Source organism: Elephantulus edwardii, unplaced genomic scaffold (assembly GCF_000299155.1).
Source record: "Elephantulus edwardii isolate Elephantulus edwardi_28Jun2011 unplaced genomic scaffold, EleEdw1.0 scaffold00081, whole genome shotgun sequence".
NCBI classification, from domain to species: domain Eukaryota; kingdom Metazoa; phylum Chordata; class Mammalia; order Macroscelidea; family Macroscelididae; genus Elephantulus; species Elephantulus edwardii.
Genome location: NW_006399831.1, coordinates 10437105 through 10456815, shown reverse-complemented (window position 1 = coordinate 10456815; position 19711 = coordinate 10437105). Strand labels below are relative to the sequence as shown.

Here is a 19711-nt window from a genome sequence, read left to right as displayed (position 1 = left end):
GCAACTCTTTGGAGGCAAGGATTCTGGGGCTTCGTCTGACATACTTTGGACATGTTGCCAGGAGGGCTGGGTCCTTGGAGAGGGACATCATGCTTGGGAGGGTTGAGGAATGGTGCACGAGGGGAAGACCTTCTAGGAGATGGATTCATGTGGTGACTGGCGTAATCGAGATGGGTGTGTCGGAGGCAGTGTGGTTGGTGCAGGATAGAGCAGGGTTTATGGCTGCTGTGCATAGGGTCGCTATGAGTTGCAAATGCCCTGACTGCACATAACAACAACAACATGCTAAGTTGTGTGTTTGTATATATAAAACACCAGTGCAAAAATATGTACATTTTAATCTTCTTAATTTCAACTCAGGGAACTCTGGTGGCCTACTGGCAAGAAGCTCCACTACAATTCCAAAGGCACGTGGTTCGAGGCTACCAGCGGCTCTGAGGGAGCAAAATGGGCAATTTCCTCCCATGCAATTAACTGCCTCTGGAAACCCATTTGAGGATCAGCTATGTGTTGGATCTGACCTGGCAGTAAGCAACAAAATCGAAAACTCGTATGGTAGATGTTATGGTTAATATTGGCATGCATGATTTAAAGTAAAAATAAAGCAAAGTGACAAAAACAAAATAAATCGTTCTTATTTTTTTTAAGAACAACTAGCATATTATAAAAGCAATTTTGGTTTGTTTTTTTTCCTAAGGTTCATTGTCAGCAATAACACATTTTGTATTTATATACTTGTCTTTATAATTCACCCTGCTAAGATTAATAGCAGGCTATTTATGAAAAGTCTCAGATCAATGTAGTCCCAAATGCTTAACAAGCTGTATGTTGTCCATAATTTCTAACGTGGACAGTTCCAACCTTGGCTCAGTTCCATGATCCCTCTATGGCTCTTGGGTTTTGATTTGCTAGAAGTCTCCCAGAGACTCAGACCTGTAAAGGGAATGACTCATATCGCTGTAAGTATGTGGGCTGGCTTTGGAGAAACTGGTGAGTGATGGTCCAGGATCTAGTAGACTGTCACTTGTGGCACAAATAGATGTTGTTGTTGTTATGTGCCGTCGAGTCGCCTGCGACTCATAGCGACACTATGTATAACAGCCCTAAACTCCGCTCTGTCCTGTGCCTATCGCACTGTCTCTGACACTCCCATCCCAATTATCCCAGTCACTGAATCAATCCACCTCATAGAGGGCCTTCCTCTCCTGCGCTGTCCCTCCACCCTCCCAAGCATGATGTCCCTCTCCAAGGACTGGTCTCTCCTTACAACATGTCCAAAGTATGTTAGACGGAGCCTCAGAATCCTTGCCTCCAAGGAGCCACCCGGTTTAACCCTTTCCAGGACAAGTCTGTTTGTTTTCCTAGCAGTCCATGGTATTCTCAATACTCTTCTCCAGCACCACAGCTCAGAGGCATCAATTCTCCTTCTATCCTCCTTGGTCATTGTCCAACTCTCTGATGCATAACAAGTGATTGGGAAGACCAAAGCCTGTATCAGATGCACCTTAGTCTCCAGAGAGATAGTGACTGTGAATGATGCAGTCTGGTGAAGAGCTGGAAGTTTTGTCTCAGTCAAACAAGCTTTTACAGAGGAAAAGGTAGCTGGCACTGAGGTCCCATGAGCTTATATAAGCCTCTAGTAGGGTGGGGCTTTTACCTTTTCCTAATCATCTCTCCTTAATACAACACTTGTTCTTGTGGTTGTTAGGTGCACATCAAGTTGAGTCCAACTCACAGCGACCCTATGAACAAAAGATCTGAACCTTGTTCTATCCTGTGCCATCCTCACACTTCCTAATTCACAAGAACCCATTGTAGCAGTCACTATGTCAATCCACCTCTCCTTTGCAGACCCTCCACCCTTCCCACCATCATGTCTCTCTCCTAGGAATAGCAGCTCCTAGCAACATATCCAAAGTATGGGAGGCAAAGTCTCTTCATTGTTGCCTCCAAAGAGCACTCTGGCTGCACCTTCTCCAAGACATATCTCTTTGTTCTTTTGGCTGTCCATGTTGTTCTTTTGGCTGTCCATGGGATATTCAGTGCTCTTCCTTAACACCACAGCTCAAAGCTATTGATTCTTTCCCTGTCATCCTTATCCATTGTCCAGCTTTCAGATGCATAACAAGTCACTAGAAAAACTATGGCCTGAATTAGAAGTCTTCAAACTGACATCATTACTCCTCAGTAATTTGGAGAGGTCCCTAACTGCAGAATTTCCCTGTTCAAAGCATTTCATTATTTCCTGACTACTAGTTGGGTGTTAATTGTGGATCCAAGCAAGATGAAGCTGTTGACAGTTTGAATCTCCTCTCCATCCATCATGATGCTGCCTATTGATTGGTCCAGTGGTAAGAATCTTTGTTTTCTTGTTATTAAGATGCAATCCATACATAAGGCTGCATTCCTTGATCTTCTGTAACAAGTGTTTCAAATCCTCCTCTCTTTCAACAAGCATTACTTCTGCTCAAAATAAAGAGTTAATCATTGACTGGAAAAGATATCTAAGATTTATTTGAATGATAAATCTTAGACACCCAGAATACTCTAAAGAGAACTTGGGCAACCAAAACAAACCAACAAATTTGAACTACCAGATAATTATACAAATATCTGATTATTACTATTTTATTTTTCATTATTTTTTCTGTGCATACCATCAAATCAGATCTCACTGGTACAGGAGGAGATTGTCCCGCCTTTTCCAGCAGAGCATCTGGTGGATTTGAACTGCTCACCTCTGGAATGATTAATATTTTTAGCTACATTATCAACATTTACTTTCTTCTCACATAATTCAATATTTCATGCATTCAAAAGTGCACAAATAATTGTTAATTTTTTAGAATTTATTTTTATTAATGAAGTATTTCTGTTAATAATAAGTATTTATTATATTATGATCTGTATTGTTTTCGTCCTGTTATTGTGTGCCATGAAGTTGGAACCAACTCATAACTGATACTCTAAAGAGTTTTAAGAGACAGTAAGTTATAGGGGAGGAGAATGTTCAGTTTTCTTCTGTGCAGGAGTTGGTGGATTCTAATTATTTGCCTTTGGGATAGCAGCACTGCTTCTTGCCACTAGGCCACCAGAGCTCCCTAATGATTTGAATCTACATAGAGCTTAATGATTTCACCTTATTTGGATCCAAAATCAACACCCTTGGCACCAGCAATCATGAGATCAGGAGATCCATTGCTTTGGGTAAGTCTGCTATCAGGGGCCTCTCTAAAATGAGGAAGAGCAAAGATGCTATTTTGAAGACTAAAGAGCACCTGATTCAGACCATGTTTTTTTCAGTCACTTGTAAGGCTTATGAGAGCTGGGCAGTTAATAATGATGACAGAAATAGACTTGATGCCTTTGAGTTAGGATGTTGGAGAAAAGTACTGGAAATCCTGTGGAATTCCACTAGCACAACCAGATGTGTCTTGGAAAAAGTGCAGCCAGAATTCTACTTGGAGGCGAGAATGGCAAGGCTCCAGCTCACACATTTTGGGAATGTTGCTAGGAGAGATCACACCTTGTAATGGTTGAAAGTTGGTGAAAGCAAGGAAGATTCCCAACTAGGTGACTGTAGCTATGGGCTCATAAGTATCAGAGATGATGAGGATGGCACAGGATAGACAGGATTAAAGTTGTTCACAGCATTGCTATAAGTCTTATTTGACTCAAAGACATCTCACAACAACAAAACATCATATTGTTTTACATATGTTAAGGAACACTATGCCTTTAACTTGAACAGGCTTTCATCTGTTTTATGGCTTTAGCTAATATTCCTAGAAGATTCACAAGTGTTCCTCCTGAGAATAAGAGAAAATTCCGAGAATGAAGCTATTGTGTCTGTAACTCATCTTGGGAACAGGTTGTCCACCTTTAGATTTATTGCTTTCAACTTTTAATATTGACTTTGAGTGTTCTGGGTTATTTAAAAACTATATATATTTAGAAAAAGGATTACTTACTGTTGCAGCAATTGAAATAAGCTTGACAATTTTGAAACAGAGCTATTTATTTCATTTCTCTAAGGTTATATTTGCAAATTCTGGAGAAAAGACTAACATTTTCTGAAAAAAATGTAGATAGGAATGTAGTGCATATGATAATGGGGAGATTAGGAGCTTTCATTTATTGGCATAGCCACAGTGTTTGAAACAATCCTCTCAGACTTCTTTTCATATCATTCAGTCCTGACCTGGACACAAAGTCCTTCTCCAAGATTGCAGACTGTTAATTTTCATTGAACTGCCAGTTATTGTCAGAAGAAATATCCACTTAGTAGATAGAATATCAGTTATTTAACCATATTAAACATGGTTTTAGAATTTAGATTTCTCCTTAAAATGAGTTATTAAAGAGTACTGGCAGTGTAACATGTTATAAGTTGTTGCTAACTGGTGGGAAGTTTTCCCCTATAAAGATTTATAACTTCAGAAACTCAGTAGAAGGGTGCCATGAGACAAAGTTCACTCAACAGCAGTCAGTTCTTATAATGGTCAAAAATGTTAAAATAATTTACCAGCCCATTATGAATATTTCTAAATTGTTATTGTTAGGTATTGTTGAGTCAAGTACAACTCATAGTGACCGTGTGAACAACAGACCTTAATGCTTTCCTATCTTGTGCTGTCCTTATCCTTTCTATTGCTGATATACTTGAGCCCATTGCCAATCCATCAATGGAGGTCTTCCTCTATTTGCTGACACTCCACCCTTCCAAGCATGGTATAACTTTCCAAGGAATAGACTCTCCTGCTAACGTGTCCAAAGTATGAAAAATACAGCTTGGTAATTCTTGCCTCCAAGGATAGCTCCTGTTGCACTTTTGCCAACACAGACTTGCTCTTTCTTTTGGCCTTCCACTGGATCGTCAGCACTCTTCTCCAGCACCACAACTCAAAGGCATCGATTCTTCTGTCACCTTTATTCATCATCATGATGCACCATTTCATATGTATAGCAAATAATGGAAAAGACCATTCCCTGAATCAGGCATACCTTAGTCTTCACACTGTCTTTACATGTGAAATGTAATTACTGAGAATTCCTATAGAGCTGAGGAGACAAATGAAGAACACTGATAAGATACTAATTTATGTGCTCATTACATTGTTTTATTTTGTGTGTTTTTAAATATCTATGGCAAAATCTTGAGAAAATAAGAGTGTATAATATAAATCTTAATATATTAAGTAATAGATACAATTAAAACTAATTGCTTAGCAGGAATATTTGTAGACTTGGTGACCCAAAGTCTGTCAGGGTGTAACTCTGTTTCATAGTGTTCAATTGTTAAATTTTAAGAAATACATCACTACATCTTTCTCCCAAGGTGCTACGAACTTTGAGCAGTTGAGTGCTTTAATTGTTTTGTACCACCCAAGTGCTCTCTGGTACAATGCAAATATTAACAAAAGCTTTACATTTAACAAATAGCACATGAAATATCTTTTCTAAGATCAGAGAGAATTAGGCTCAAATATGGCACTCTATTTTTCAATAGAAATCTTAGGTGCCATTAAGTTGAGTACAACTCATACTGACCCTATAAATGATAGATCCTATCCTATCCTGTTCTATCCTGTACCATCCTCATTATCTCTGACATACATAAGCCAATTGCTGCAGTCTCCATGTCAGCCCATCTGGTTAAGGGTTTCCTCACTTTCACTGACTTTTACCTTCCCAAGCATGATTTCCATTTCCAAGAAATAACCTCTTCTGACAACATGCCAAAAGTATGTAATACAAAGCTTGACCATCTTTGCCTCCATAGAGCACTCTGGCTGCACTTCCTCCAACACATATCTGTTTGTTCTTCTGGCAGTCCACAGAATATTCATTACTCTTCTCCAACCCCACGGTTCAAAGGCATTAATTCTTCTTCTGTGATCCTTATTCACAGTCCAGCTCTTAGATATATAGCAAATGATTGAAAAGACAGTGTTTTATTCAATGTGTATTGAGCATCGTTAATACACCAGGTCATACAGTGGCATTGATCCTTCTAATGGGAATATTGTCAATTTCAAGCCAGAGAGTAAAATAATTATATAAACAAGTAACTAGTAAACGATATTCGTAATGAGAAGGATGGCCAAGGTATATTTTTACATGGGGTGAACAAGGTAAAATATTGTACAAGGAACAACAAACAATGTATAACGCATATTTTCCACGTGAAGGGAAAAAATATGGTTGAGTGATACTAGAGTATAGAGTAGGAGGAAATTAAAATTGAAGATACAGAAAAGAAATATTTGTACAAACTATCTTCATTCTGTACGTGTTGAAAACACAAAGATAAAGTTTAAGGATCAAGGGCTGGATGCGATGTTTTCTAGATTTTAACTTCTTTAGTTTGACTTATCATCAAGAAAGACTAATCACTAGAAATTAATATCATGACTGGAAAGTAGTTGGTCAATGAAAATAAGAGAAACTTCAATGAGCTAGATGAACACAACAGTCATGAGAATATTCTCAAGTGTCCCAACCATCTTGAAAGACGACATAGGACTGGACACAACATTCTGCTCTGTTGTGCATAAGGTCACTATAAGTTGGAGCCAAACATACAGCTTCTAAACACATCTGGATGTAAGGTAAGTTTAACACTGATAATCACAGATAACATTGGAGTCAGGAAGCCTAATGAAAATGTTGATTTTTTTTCCTGGCCTGCTGTTCACGTTTCTTTTTTTGTTTCTTTGTTTTCTTGCATTCTTCTCTCCTCAGCCATTATTCTAAAGCTCAAGACATTTCATGCTTTTACAATTGTATATACACATTTGCAAAGACTTTTAAAAATAACTTGCCTGGCAACTTTGTGTATATACTTGACAAGTTAATTAGCATGCTAGCTGAACTAGATTAAAATTCTATTAATTAATTTGATGGGTCATTTGATTATACTACTCAAAAAGAAAGCAGAGGCTTTCTTTAGCAGAAAGCAATGAGCTCACCAAGGATATTTACATGAATAAACTCTGGAAGATGAAGCACATTAAATTAAGCTATGTGAACCTTTCTCTTTATGTAGATACGGAGACTGTTAATCTAATGTCTTCCTTTCCAATTTTCTGATTAATCTTCAAAAAACCTTTCATCCATTCTATCCGTCTATCTAACAATATATTACCTGACTCAAATTTCTCCATCTTAAAAATGTAAATGAGATTAATAATAAACATACTTTTTTAAAACAATAAGAGAAAAAATCATTCACTTTTTTTCAGTGGTTGATTATGGCATTGCCATGTAGGATAACATTCTAGATTCTGTTTTCACCTTACATACACTGCAGTGAAACTCATCCTGCAATAATTCCTGGAAGAGCAGAATATACGATGCTTTCATAAATAAATATTAGTGCATTAGTCTTTTTCCAGCCCGAGCCAGATTTTCCTGGCTGCTTATTTCCCCAGGTGGCCAGAAGAATACAATTCCTGATATAAAAATCTGGCCGCTTCAGATACCTACCTGATCAAAACTAACACTCTCTTTCAATGTGGATGTATGTTGGTAAAATATAATGTTATGATTATCTAATAGGCATACAAAAATTATCTTATGCATGATTACAACCAATGTATCTTACTTTGTGTTTATATTTTTCATAGAAGAACAATCATCTGCTTAAAATCCTAAGCATTTAGACTAAAAACAATTGATCATAATATGATCTGATACCAAATTTTAGTTAATATGACTTACAGATCAAATGTTTAGTAGTACATCAAAAGATCTAAGGAGAATATAGATTTCCAACAATATTAGACACACAGCTATCAAATTACCCTTCTCCCCCATTGCTATTGTTATTGTTAAGTGCCATTGAGTCATAGGCAACTCATAGGAAACCTATGAATGAAAGACTTGAACACTTGCATAACTTTCAACATTCTTTCATAACTTTCACTTGCATAACATTTCTCCAAGTTCATAGAGTTTCCAGAGTCAAGCTATTTCAGAAGTAGATGTCACTCCTGCTTCCAAGCTTGTTTTAATCAGGGAGCTCCACCAAACACTGTCCACCATGGATAACCATAATCACAATTGGCACATCAGTGGCACAGTGGTTAGCATCACAGCAACCATGAGTTACCTCTGTACAGCAAATGGACAGACCAACACTACACCACTTAGAAGAATGACCAAAAACAATTAAAGTCAGGCCTGAGTGCCACAGATTAAAATCACCCACCTTTGGCTTGGTAGCATAACTTTCTATCCACTAGGCCAACAGAGCTCTCTCTATTTTGTTTTTGTTGTTAAGTGTTGTCAAGTCATAGACCACTCGTAGTGACCTTATGAATGAAAGATCTGAACACTTGTATAACTTTGGTCATTTCTGTAAGCTCATAGAGTTTCTGGAGGCAATAGAAACATAAATTGCATGTTTCAAAATGCATTGCTTTCCTATATTTCAAACAGAAACACTTCAAAATTACTGATGTTTTTAACACATTGCATTTGACTTTCTATTAGGGATGTATACATACAGAGTTGAATTATTTAGCAGCATCTTTTGTAATATTTCAAAATATACTTACTCTGTACCTAATATCTCATTGAGCAATACTTCATATTTATGACAATGGTGAAAAAACTGCTCTCTCATTGTTTGGTGCATTAACAGTACACATCTAGCAGTAACAAATGTCCAGGTGCAAAATAGAAGTAACCCTAGTCATGATGTTTAAGTGTCAACCTGGCTTGGCCATGATTGTCAGTGAGAATCATGTAAATGAGAGTAATAATAAAAACTTAATGCAATAATATATAGATTAATAATAATAGTTTTTCTTAATTAGAAATTAATGTAATAAATTAAAATTAAGCATTTTTATTATTAATTTCACTTGCACATAAGTTACATATGATATAATCTGGCTGTTACATAATTATGCAGCCATCTTCCATTTAGTGCTCTCACATTCCACTATTACATAATGTTCATATTTATGTTATGACTTAGTTGTGGTTTTCTTTTCTTTACTGGTAAGGAGATGCACTACCATCCCAAAGGCACAGGATTCAAGTCCATCAACTGTAGCATAGGAGAAAGATGGGAAATCTCCTCTTGTTTGATTAAACTGCCTCTGAAAACCCATTGACAGTTCAATTACAGGTCAGTTCTGACTAGATGTTACACAACAACAAATACTAACCATATCAATAAGTAAGGACTGTGTGTACAAGTTTACTTTATTCATGCCTGTATCTTCGGGGACTATCTCATAATGGGTTTGGATGTTTATAAATAAATACATTATCTATGATGCCTATTTTCACTATAATATTTTTATGATCATAACTTATTAACATTTTGCAACTTTTTTTTTTACTTTGCTGTACGAAGTAAAAGCTGAGATGAGTAACTTATCATAAGGGAGCGCTGGTAGCCTAGTGGGATGAAGCTGTGCTACAATCCTGAAGGCATGCAGTTTGAGACCACCAGCTGCTCCATGGGGAAGGAGGGACAATCTCCTCCTATGCAATTAAGTGCTTCTGAAAACCCCTAAAAGGTTAACTATAGGTGATTCTGACTCGATGGTACCCAACAACAATTTATAACAACAGTAACAATTTCGAATATTCCTGTTGGGTGGAATCTAGTACAGAAACATAGTAGCAATGTAAGAGTTTGATTATTTTCCATACTTCATTCCCTTTGTTCAAGGTGATGGTGAATATGCAGAACCTGTGAATTACAGTTATTTCCAGTCCTCAGGTTACAATGGATTCTGAAACACAAAGTGGAAGGAGGGATAGGTAGAGAGATAGAGACAGAAGGAAAGAAAATTATGTTGTATGAGAATCTTGTTTATATTAAGATTGGTGTTAATGGGCCTTTAATATATGATGTACAGTATTCTACATAATCCATCATAAACTAATGAAAGAGGTATTTTAATAGGAAAAGTAATAAATGAATCAGAAGATGAAAAATAAAGAAGGATTTCAAGCCATTATACTTATATTCAAGGAGCACAGCTGTTAATGGAGAATAAAGCTTATGGAACAGAGGACTGATCAAGTAAGCTAAATGAGACTGTTGTGAGGAGGGAACAAAGAAAGTGGCAGCAGCATCATTGAAGCAGCATCTAATAAAGTGTTAAAATGTGACTGAACCATCCTGTAATTTCACCAGGAGATGATATTAAACCAATTTAATATCTTTTAATTATTATTAGTATAAAATAAAGTATGATTTTTAATGAGTCATTAAATTAACTTCATATTTATTATCAATATTATAATTTTAATATTAAAATATGTAATATTTTTTCTCTACTAGTTTATTTACAAAACTTGAATGCAAATTCGAACACAAATTTGAACAAGTTCTTTCCATTTCCCTCACCATCCTTTAAAGATTACTGTGGGGGAACTAATATCTTCAGTGGTAGAATCCATGCCTTTCTTGTGGGACCACAGGTTTGTTTCCTGGTCAATGCCCATCATGCATAGTCACCTCTTTTCTAGGAGAGGCTTATAGGTTGCCAAATTGCAATAGATCTCTCAGATAAAGATGAACTAGGAAGAAAGTTCTGGTTATCCAATTCTGAGTATCGTTGTTGTTATGTGCCATCGAGTTGCCTGCTACACATAGAGACCCTATGTACAACAGCTCTGAACCCTACCCTATCCTGAGCCAGTCTCACTGACTCTGACACACCTAATCCCATCACCCCAGTTAAATTGTCAATCTATCTCATTTAGGATCCTCTCTCCTGCGCTATTCCTCCCTCTTCCCAATGATGTCCTTCTGTAAGGACTGGTCCCTCCTGTCCACATCCCCTAAGTAAGTAAAAGAGAGCTTAAAAGCCCTTGCCTCCAAGGATAAACTTGGAAGGGTGGAGGGACAATGCAGGAGAGAGAGACCCTAGATGAGATGAATTGGAACAGTAACTGGGGTAATGAAAGTAGGTATGCTTGAAACAGTAAGATGGGCTCAGGCTTCATAGCTTCTGTGCATATAGAGTCGCTCTGTGCCACAAGCAACTTGACATCACATAACAACAGCATCATACATGAATAAGAAACATTTTCCTACTTATTTAGGTCTCTTATTTTTTCTTACGGTAGTGTTTTTCAGTTTTCTTTAAAAAATATCTTTTCTATCACTTGTTGTTGTATCTCTTGTTGTTATAAATTGTCCCCTTAGGACTGCCTTAGCTGTATTCCAGCGGTTTTGCTATGTTGTATTTTCATTATCTTTGGTTTCAAGGAACTTTTAAAATTTCATCTATAACCCAATTGTATTCTAGGAGTGTGTTATTTTTTTTCCATGTGTGGTAATATAAGCTTTACCTTCTTGTCATTAATTTCTAGTCTTACGCACTACGGTCTGAAAAGATACTTTGTATTATTTAGATACTTTGTATTATTTCAGTGTTTTTTATTTGTTGAGGCTTGCTTTGTGTCCTAATATATGATTAGGTCTTGAAAATGTACTATGTGCACTTTAGAAGTAGTAATTGAATTTTAGTTGGCTGCGGTACCCTAAACACATCTACAGGGTTGAATTGGCTTATTGTATAGTTTAGATCTTCTACACCTGTTAAATTTCTTCCAAGCTGATTTATCCTTTAGTGAGAGAATATGTTAAAGTCTCCTACCACTATTGTGGTGCTGTCTACTTATTTCTTAAATCTGTTAACCATTGTTTTATGTATTTTGCTGATCTATAATTGGATATGTAAATATTAAGCAAGGTTATGTCTTCTTTATATACTGTAATTTTAATCAACATAGTGCCCTTTCTTTTCTCTGTGGTACTTTTTATCCTGAAGTCTATTTTATCAGATATTAGTGTTGCCACTCCTGCTTTTTTTGTAGGTTTAATTTTCTTGGTATACTTTTTCCAGCCTCTGAGTTTTGTTTTTGTTTTGTTTGTTTGTTTTTAAAGTCTTACAAAGTGTTATTCACACTTTTTTTTTTTTTGGTGCAAATAGTTGTTTCACATTTCTTGAGTTTTGTTTCATTTGGGGCTTGTAACTGCTGAAGGAGATAAGGAATGGTTAACCTACCCACAGACATGGGCATTTCTCCCCATTGAAGTACCATATCCTTCGTTATTCGGCTGTAGGTGTTTACATACACCGTGTCACCCTCATAGCACACAAACATCTTCCTCTGTTTTAGGCAAGATGACAATAGCGTGAGGAGTGATATTGCCCTGAATATGAGATGGTCTGTATAAATAGTAAGAGTTTCCTGAATCAACATCAAGTACATGGAAATCAGTGTATGAACCAAAAATAACCTGTAGTATTTGACCTTCTTCTACTGTGAGGTCAACAAGCAGAGGCTTGTGTTGGAGATCTGGAAAAGACTTAACAGCCATGAACTTAATATATGATTTAGGGGCCCAAGCATGTATGTATCTTCACAGCATTCTTTAAGGCAATCACCAAGAATTTGATCCTTTCATGTTTAACCACTTTGTGATGTATACAGCCTTCCAAGTCTCCAACAGTAATCCAGCCTTGTTTCTTCTCTACTTTGGGGTCATTGTGTAATATGATGTTCCTTAACCATGAAAGATAGTAAACTTGTAACTTATTCTTCTTTCCTGATATTGTCACAAGGACATTTAATCCCTCGAGCACATCCATCTGTTGGATACTTCTCCGATTGATGAGATTATAGACTTTGCCTTGTCCATTGCAGTCCAGAAGCATCAGGCCATTCTCAAATTCCACCAAGCGGTTGACACCCTACAGAGCTGCACAAAAGGTTTCTGAGTTGAATCGCTTCCTGTATTTTCTGATTTCCGGTGTGTTACTGTGAGGGCGAATGTTGGTTGGGTTTACGTTTACCACAGAAATCTTCCTTGCTTCATTGAGTTTGGCCTGTTCTTGCCTAAGAAGTTCACTAGTAAACAGAGCTGCTGCGGCTGATTCTTCATCCTCTTCGTCTTCGTTGGTGGGAGACGTCTGGTATACTCTAGGGTCCACAAAGTGGGTGAAGGAGGCTTTGGTGCTGCTTCCCATTCCATACTCAGTGCTGGTGTCCACCTCTTGGGTGTGAGTGGAGACATGCCCCAGGTCCTCGGTTGGGGTTCCAGCCAGGGAATGGCTCTGCTGTACCAGATCTGGGAAATTGATGTGGCTGGCAAAGCCATTGCTGTCACTGTGGCCAGATCGCTTCTTGTCTCTGGAGGTCTCATCAAAGTTTCTACTCTCGAAATGCTGCTGCTGAAGGTGTCAGCGTGGGAGGTGTCCAGCGCGAGTGTCCCCAACATTCCCACGTTGTACTGCTCATTGCTCCTGGGGGCTCCTGTTGCTATCAGTCTGGGGATGTCGCTGATGGCTATTGTCCCATCATGAGTCTTGCCCTCACCATCTTCCTCGCTACTTTCCGCTCCTCGCTGGAAGGAGCCTCTGAGTTTTTAGTCTATCTTTTTCGTCATTTCTTAGATGTGTCTCTCATGAGATACATATTGATGAACTTTGGTTTTTTTATCCATTCTGCTACTCTTTTTCTTTTAATTGATGCATTGAAGCCATTCACATTAAATGTGATAATTAACAGGTCAGGTTTTATCACTATCATATTGCTACCATATTGTTTCTTTTCCTGTTGTTTCTAGTTACTATGGTCCATTCACCTTTCTTTTGTGTCTTCATGTGAAGGACTTCCCTTAACATTTCTTGTAGAGTTGGTCTTATTTTCTTAAATTACTTAAGTGCCTAAATGATCTAATTTTCCTCCATATTTGATGGATAGTTTTTCTAGGATCCTTGACTGGTAATTGTTTTCTTTCAACCTCTGTATATGCCATCTCATTGCCTTCTTGCTGTCATGGTTTCTGCTGAGAAATCAGAGATTAGTCTAATTGGTTTTACTTTATAGATGACTCTCTTTTTCTTGCACTGCTTTTAATATTTCATCCCTGTCTTTGATTTTAGAGAATTTGACTATACTATCTGTTGATAATATTTTTTTGTGTTGTCCCCTCAACCCCTTGGAGAAGGACATGATTCTAGGAAGGGTGGAGGTTTGGTGAAGGAGAAGAAGACCTTCAGCCTGGTGGATTGACATGGCAACTTCTGCAATATACTCTTATGGGTCAGGAAATGTGAGGATGAATAGAACAGGGTTCAGATCTTTTGTACATAGGGTCACTATGTGTCATACATGACTCAATGGCACATGAAAACAACAACAGCAATCTGTTTGGGGTTTGCTGAGCTTCTTGAATGTGAATGCCTTCATTTTTCATAATATGTGACAAGTTTTCTTCTAATACCACTTCAGCAATGTTCTCTACCCCCTGCATGTTCTAGAATTATGATCATTTTTATATTTTCCCTTTTAATTTTGTCTCACATGATTCTGTTTTCTTCATTTTCCTTCCAAATTCCTTCTGTTTTATCTTCTACTGCATTTCCGTTGAACATCAATGTCTTCCAGCTCACTGACTCTCTGTTCCATCTTCTGCTTTTTTATGCCTTTAGCATGTTACAAACTTTTGCCGTATCAATCTTGATATTCTGGATTGCATTTTCATGCTTTGTTTTTCTGCTCTTTCCATTACTGTGTTGTCTCTTCCCTCACTGTCATTTTTTTCAGTCCTTGTGCCTCTTTATGTATAGTTTCAATGATTTTTTTCCATCTTTAATCTTTTTCAATTTCTTCTGTAGTTATTGATGTTCCTCCAGGTCAATATATTTCATCTGGCTCCTGGTCTGTGGATTATTCACTTTATTTATGACTCCTGTTCTTCCTTCCATCATTGGAACCCTCATTTGTAGCTCTTCGTATTACTCCACATCAACATATTTCTTCTCTTTCCCTATTTCTTTGATATTTGCTTTATTTATGGCTTTTATTCTGTTTTCAATCATTTGTACCTTCTTCAGTAGCTGTCCATACAACTGCACATCAATATATTTCTTCTGCTTCCCTAGCTCTGGGGTATTCATTGTATTTGCAATTTGTTCTGCTTTTTTGGAGTTGACTTATTTTATTTTTTCACAGTGTTTGAAACTGCCTGCTGCTTTCTTGACATTATATGATGCTTTTCTTGGTATGGTTTATGCTGTTTTTATTGTGTCTGTGTAGGTTTTTGACAGTTCTTTATGAGGTTACTGAGTTGTTGCAGACTTAAAGTGTTCTATCTATGTGAGTGGGCAACTCACGTTACTGTAATTTCTTTCTGGAGTGTGGAGCAGGTAAGTTTGACTTTATTTAAGTCCTTCAGATTCTCTCAGGTCTGTAGCCCTGTTTCCTAATATCCTTTGTTATCTTTGGTCTGCAGAGTGGTGTGACCAGGTTCCCCAACTAGTGCAGTTTCTTTAGAGGGCCGTTACAGTAACTCTTTCTCCCCCTAACACTTCAATGTACAGACTGTGGGAATGAGTGTCTTACCTGAATACAGTCCCCTTTCTTTAATTCTCTTGTCCTCTTTGGTCTGTGGAATAGAGTGACCAGGTTCTCCAACTAAAGCAGTTTCTGTCCAATATACTTCAGGTAGTTCCCTTTTAAATACTTCAGTGTGCTACTGTGGAAGTGAGTCTTTCAACTCATTACAGTCCCGCCTCATTGACTTTTGCCCTCTTTGTTGTGCAGGGTGACACAGTCAGCATTCTAACAGAAGCAGTTTATGTCTAGAAGGATTGTAGGCAGTTTTCTCCCCAGCACTTCAAGCAGCTCCCTTCTTAGCATTTCAATAAGCAGGCTGTGGGAGTGAGTCTTTCACCTGATTACAGTCCCCTTTCTTAAATTCTGTTGTCCTTTTTGGTCTTCAAAATGACTCTGTGGTCAAGTTCCCAAATTGGAGTTTCTCTCCAGAGGAGTTGCAGGCCCCTCCCTCCCCAGCACCTCAATATTCTGGCTTTGGCAGTGAATCTCTCAGCTGATTGTAGACCCCTTTCCTGATGTCTATTTTCCTCAAGATGTGCTTTCTAATTAAAACCAAACAATACATACAGATGCCATGCAAATATGGAGATATTAAAGGACTTTGTATAGTAATAAAACCCCCAATTACTCATACCTTTATATTCACTTCATTAAGAAAATATAAATTTTTAAGGGAAATTAGATATTTTGTTTGGTTTTCTTATAAAATATCCCATTACTTCTTAATTGCTTATTTTCTAAATAAAATTAAAGTGATGCTTATATCTATTTGAAATTATACAAAGGATCATATTACTCTACTTGGAAATTCAGAAAAGGACATAGACTACCTTTTAGGATACATTATGTACCATTTTGTTGTTGTTACTATTTAATCACTGCTATCCCAAAATTTTTTTCTATAATCCAGAATTTTATAATTGAATTTTAAAATGTATAAAAAGGTGACCTCAGAATAATTGATGAGTATTGATTAGTTAATCATGTAGATGGGATGACAATTTAAGATATACCTATTATTGGTGAAAACTGATTATTTATATATAGTTGTTATTATTATTTATGTAATTACATAATAAAAGTACTTTAATTACTATTTAAGTGACTATCACCTTAAGTTTTATACTATATAGTATTCTGGGCTAGACCATCTCAGAGACTGTTGAAATTATCTTGACTTACTGGTATTGATTCAGGCATGGTCTTCTCAATCACTTGCTGTGCATCAGCAAACTGAACAATGAATAAGGATGACAGAAGATGAATTGATGCCTTTGAGTTGTGGTACTGGACCATCAAGAATATCCCACAGACTTAAAAAAAAATCCAAACAGATATGTCCTGGAAAGGTTGTGGCCAGAGTATTCCTAGGAGATAAGAACAACCAAGCTAGTCTTTCATACTTTGGACATGTGAGGCTATTCCTTGGAAAGGGACATCATGCTTGGAAAGATGGAGAGTCAACAAAGAAGAAAAACACCCATCATAAGTGAGATGAATTGTTACTGTGATTTCAGCAGTGGGCTAAAGTTTATCAGAGATAAGAGGGTAACACAGAATAAGGCAGATTTCAGAATGGCTGTTTAAATGGTCACTATGAGTCATACTTGATTTGAAGGTACCTAACAATGACAACTGGTATTTATACCCTTGCATGTAAATATTCTATATTAATTTTTTTTGTTACAGCACAACTATAGGAAGGGACCTTGGTAGTGGAGTCCATATTGTGTTCTGCTACCAGCCAAAAGGCTGTGGAGTCTGGGCAGTTCAAACCAACCAGGAATTCTGCAGGAGAAAGAAAGAGGAAAAGTCTCCTCAGAAAGCCAGTGGAGGGTTGCTATGAATTGGAACCAACCTGATTTGCATATGTGTGCATGCTATATGAGTTATATTCTTATCCTTCTTCCCCTTCAATATGGGTTTCTAAACAACGAAATATAGCAGAAGAAATGGCATGTCACTTCTGAAATTAGAATTCAAGATTATGATTTCTTCTTGTATTTATTGACATGTAATGTTTGGAAACCTACAATCCACTCCCTACTTTTGCTCAAGGGGACCAAAGTTGTCAAGGTATGACTAACATTGTGCAGGGGCCCACATGTCAGGGAATTAACATTTCCAGACAACAATCCAGACCTCATAAAAGTCATATCCATGAACTTTGAAGCAGATTCTCCCCCAGGTGGGAAAACTATAATCCTGACCTACTGTTTATAAAATCAAAAGTGGTTGCAAGACTCTGAGCCAAAAGAATCCAGATAAGATGTGTTTAGATTCCTCACCCAAATAAATTTTGAGATAATTCTTCTTATTTAAGTAGTTAAATTTGGAGTTGATTTATTCCATAGGATAGATATTCCTCCCGCCCACATATATGACACATCCACTTAAAGAAGATGCATATAACTCACATAGCATGCATACACTTGGCTAGCAGAATTGTTTGTTGATTTGAACTGCCCAGAATGCTACAACTTTGGTTGCTTACAGAACATACTAAAGATTGCATCAAGGTCTCTTTCTATAGTGTGCATAGGAAGTTAATATGCAAGAAGATGGGCTGTTGCAAACAAACAAACAAACACGCAGCACAGGTGTTAACTAGCATGAAAACATTGTACATACTCTACATCTCAAATATGTCTTATAATAGTTTTAATATAGTTTCCATACATTTTATGTAATGGCTCATACTACAATTCTCTTTATCGTCCTCAGTTACTTCAAATTTTGTATTATATGGGACTCTAGCTTGTGCTGTTTGTATCACACTTCTGTTCAGTCTGACTTGATCAACATGCTATTCTTGTCTTGTCTGCCATCTGTTCAATTTTCTTAACAATCTTTCTCTTTTTCCCCCTCATAATTTGAAGTACAACTTAATTTTTCCCCACTCTGCCTCAAAATATTTAGGTATATGAAGAGTAAATCAGTATGTAATTATGAGCTAAGGAGTTTTTGACTAAGCAGTATAGTTAATGAGGCCAACTCTATTGGGTAACTGAGTTCTGAAAATGTAATAGAGTGATGTTCTGGCTTCTGTTGACTCTAACTTCAATGTATTACTATTCATAAAATTATTATTTCTCATTATTCCAGAACCACCAGCCTTCACTTATAATTATTTCTCCCAATTGCTTTTCATCCTTTAAACATTACCTTTGCTGCAACACTACTTCAAAGGACTATGTTAACACATTAAAGAGGGAAGATACCACTTAGGATATCAATATTTTACACTTGACAGAAGCTATGATGTTTTCAATAACCTCATGTGCATGCTAGGCAAAGAACAAGGAAGACCAAAGAAACATTTACAGTTTTGAATTATGCTTTGGTATTGGCAAAAAGTAATTGTACTGTGGGCTTCAAGAAAGACAAACAAATCTGTCTTGGAAGAAGTACAATTTTAGAAGTTAAGATGGTGAGATTTAGTCTCATATACTTTAAATATGTTATTAGAAGAGATCACTCACTGGAGAAAAGACCAAACTCTAAAGAAAGGCATCAAAAGTAGAGGGTCAGTGAAAAAGAGGAAGATCCGTTCTGAAGTGGATTAACATAGAAACTGCAACAGTAGATAGAAACATATCAACAATTTTGAAGATGATTTAAGACGGCAGTGTTCAGTTTTGCTCTACCCTAGGATTGCTGTGAATTGGATACATCTTGATGTTGTTGATTGCCTTCAAGTTGAGCATAACTCAGAGCGACCCTATGAACAAGTCTTGAAGCCCCTCTACAAATATCAACATTTATCAGAGTTCATAGAGTTTCCAGAGACATGTTATTTAGGAAGTGGATGTCAATCTTGCGTCCAAACCTATCGTAATATGTTATTGTTTTTATATGCCATTGAGTTGCTTGTGACGTATAGTGACCCTATGTACAGTAGCTCTGAACCCTTCCCTGTCCTGAGGCAGTCTCACTAACTCCAATACACCAACCCCCATTGCCCCAATTATTGTATCAATCCATCTCATCTGGAGTCTCTTTCTCCTGCGCTGTCCATCACCTTTCCGCGCATGATGTCCTTCTCCAAGGACTGATCTCTCCTGGCCATGTGCCCAAAGAAAGTGAGGCAGAGCTTCAAAATCCTAGCCTCCAGGAAAGACTTGGCTTCACCCTCTCTAAGACAGACTTATTTATTTTCTTGGCAGTCTATGGTATGTTCAAGACTCTTCTCCAGCACCACAACTCGAAGGCATCTATTCTTCTGTCATCCGTAGTTATTGTCCAACTCTCTGAAGCAGAAGTAATTGAGAAGACCATGTGCTGAATTAGGCTCACCTTGTATCTAGACTGACATCATTGCTCTTCA

At 37.2% G+C, this 19711-nt stretch overlaps 1 pseudogene; it reads right to left on the bottom strand.

The window, feature by feature from the left end:
• LOC102872038 overlaps positions 1-16584 on the bottom strand; it is a 26956-nt pseudogene extending 10372 nt beyond the window's left edge.
• Between the last annotated feature and the right edge of the window lie 3127 nt (positions 16585-19711).